The sequence below is a fragment of the Ornithodoros turicata genome, chromosome 1 (assembly GCF_037126465.1).
Source record: "Ornithodoros turicata isolate Travis chromosome 1, ASM3712646v1, whole genome shotgun sequence".
NCBI classification, from domain to species: Eukaryota; Metazoa; Arthropoda; class Arachnida; order Ixodida; family Argasidae; genus Ornithodoros; species Ornithodoros turicata.
This window is the reverse complement of record NC_088201.1, coordinates 155,053,018-155,055,891: the sequence shown is the minus strand read 5'-3', so window position 1 is coordinate 155,055,891 and position 2,874 is coordinate 155,053,018. Positions and strand designations below refer to the sequence as shown.

Below are 2,874 nucleotides of genomic sequence, written 5' to 3'. Positions count from 1 at the left end.
TCACTTTTCATGCCTTTTTATAAAAACGGAAAGTGGTAGACATATAAATTTGATGTCTATCGATTCCTGAAATAATTCCAGAGAAAGTAAATGGAAAATGTTTTTTCGAAATGGCTATAGAATTTTAATAAAACCTGTTCAAAGAGGGAGGAGAAAAATTTTAATTTTTTTTTGCATTCGTGACGTCGCCGTAAAATACATACGACATATATGAGAAATCCTGTAGCGTAAATAGTTTCATCTCGTCTTCCTCTTTATGATGAAAGCACCCGCGTCAAAATCTGCGCGGCGGTTACCGAGAGAAAGCATAAAAACTGTTCCATAGGAAATACATTGGGACGGAGAGCTGGTATGCCCTCTTAACAAGAAATGGTAACGGCAGCTGAGCATGTCAAGTCGCCACGGAGACCGATCAAAGGATGCAGTTAAGCACAACGTGTAAATAAGCATTAAAAGAAAAAGGGGACTGGGCGACTTAAGAGATATGTTATGTTATTAATTGCATGCAATACACATAATAGTCTACATGCAATGCTGCACATGCAGAGTGGAGGTAAGCAACCTGGAAATGTTGAACTCCACTGACTCGGCGTGTACATGGAAGAGATGTCACTCCACAGCGCAGTACGATGAAACTGTTCCCCTGAAGAAGACGTGCCACATTGAGGAATGTTCCTGCCCCATTGAATCCCCACTGGAAGATTATGCGAACATTGTTTCTCTGGTGGTCAGCATTTGTAAAGAGAGTGCACTCGCAAAGCACAGGTAAGAAAAAGGTCACCGTCAGGATGTAAATAAAAAATGGCAAATCTATAATGGATAGGTATGCCTGCAAAGGTCAGCAGAAACCAAAAATCCCGGAAAATTGATTTTGATGCATCCGGCACACATGGGACCCCTCAGTAGTTTCATATTATCGTGATCTCGTTGTAATCTGTGTCTCTAAGAGGAAGCTTATGTGTCAAAAACATTTTGATTTTCCAGGCAAGGACCTGGTACCAGGGCTTCTCAACTGTAAGTTTGACAGCCATCTATCTTAAGCTAGAAAATTTGAAAAATGCATGTCTGTTAAACCACTTGCCAAAACTAAAAGAATATTTTTTTTATTGCGTATGAATGCCTGCATAAGCCGTATAATAGCATTGATCTGGATGAGCTGTAGCATAACATCCTTTGCCTCCATCTGGAATTTCAGAACTGCACGATCTGACTGGCGCTCATCAACTCTGCATAACCTAGTTCAGCACATGACATCAAACACACTGATGGAACACCTCAGCATGTTTTCAGTGTCATTCCTTGACATAGAGAGTGATGAATTTTACAATGATAATGTTATCGCCAACATCCATGACATCGAGAGGATTGCGAATGACACACTGGTGGACAAGATGCTGTGGAAGTAGTAACGTTGGAACAGGATTACTGGTATGTGAAGCATAGATTAACATTAGATAAATTATTTTCTGTTTGCCACCTACAGGGTTCTTAAGTAACTCAGCCAATGCATCTGATTATGCCCATTTGTAGATGGTTTGTACCTGAACACAATATTTCATAGAGCCTTGTGGATGTATACTTGAATCTGTAACTCAGTTGCTTTCTTTTAGAAACTTCTGCACTTTTTGCGCATGCCTTTTTAGGTGTGGAGAATGCAAATACGGAACTAGTTTCGGTTCACTGTGGCCTGGTTTCACCAATGCCAATTAACACTTGAACCGAGATCAATGACCCCTTGACATGAATTTAACGCGTAACTGTGCTTCACAAGAGGCAGTTTTTAGTAGTGAAACATTCATCACGTCACCAACTATCATTTGCAAAAAAGAATCGAGCGTTGATTTCAAGTTTTAGCTATGCTTGATCTCGGTTCAAAGTTAACCAGCATTGGTGAAACTAGGCCTGTTTGTTGGAAAATAAAAAAAAAGATCTGCGGAAACACTGCAGGGAACAACAAAAATCACCATATCCAGCACATGTTGGTCTTTCGTTGAAATTTTATGTCATATAATTACCCCGTTGTGTAATGACCCTTGTGATCCCTCAACGTATAACCAAAATACAGTGAACCCTCGTTAATATGACCACCACCGTTCTCGCGGATTTTGGTCATAAAGCGAATTGTCATACTAACAAGAAACGCACAATCCGCTGACATCAGAGACCGCTTTGTTCCGGCCATTCTTAGGCGCACAACAGCAGCAGCAGCACCATGTGACCTGGTCTCGTGGCCACTGCTGTTTTAAGCACTACAGTGATTTGGCAGTCCCAAAAAGCGCAATGAGTCACTCCGAGGTCAACAACATCAGGAGTCATCCCAAACCTTGGCTTCCTACTTCCAACACGTGTCACCCTCTGCCTGAGGTATGTGTGTAGTCTCTCCCTGGGGCTACTCTGCGGGTCATGTGACATTGTCATAATAACGAGAAGATAATACCTTTGTTTGACCCTACTCATGACAAAAATATCAGTCATAGTCCGATAAGCGGATTGTCATACTAACGAGATGGATTTACATGGCGGCGGAATGGTTGCCAAGAAAAACGGTCATATAAGTAAGTATGTCATATTATCGGGGGTCATATTAACGAGGGTGCACTGTAATACATAAATAATTAAGAGTTACTCAGATGAAACTTACTAGGATGACTTTGCATAAAAGACCATAAGATAGTCTACATGAACTGGAGTACAATAAAAGTATGAAAGTGCAGCAGTACATTTCTTCCCCTTATAAAATTCTGCCCACAGTTAGCACGGCCACTCTGCACACAAGAGGGGATGGAAAGGTGTTCATTTTTCTTAATTAATCCTTAGGAAGTGATGAAAAACTAAATCCAAGGGTAAGAGGTACAATAGAACAAGTAGCTGCTG

At 40.9% G+C, this 2,874-nt stretch overlaps 1 long non-coding RNA gene across 1 annotated transcript; it reads left to right on the top strand.

Moving 5' to 3' along the window:
* Window positions 1-730: 730 nt before the first annotated feature.
* Window positions 731-1,306, top strand: LOC135371449 (uncharacterized). The gene is made up of 3 exons (XR_010415614.1): window positions 731-765; window positions 985-1,014; window positions 1,196-1,306. It is a non-coding gene; the product is annotated as an uncharacterized LOC135371449 (long non-coding RNA).
* The last annotated feature ends 1,568 nt before the right edge of the window (window positions 1,307-2,874 follow it).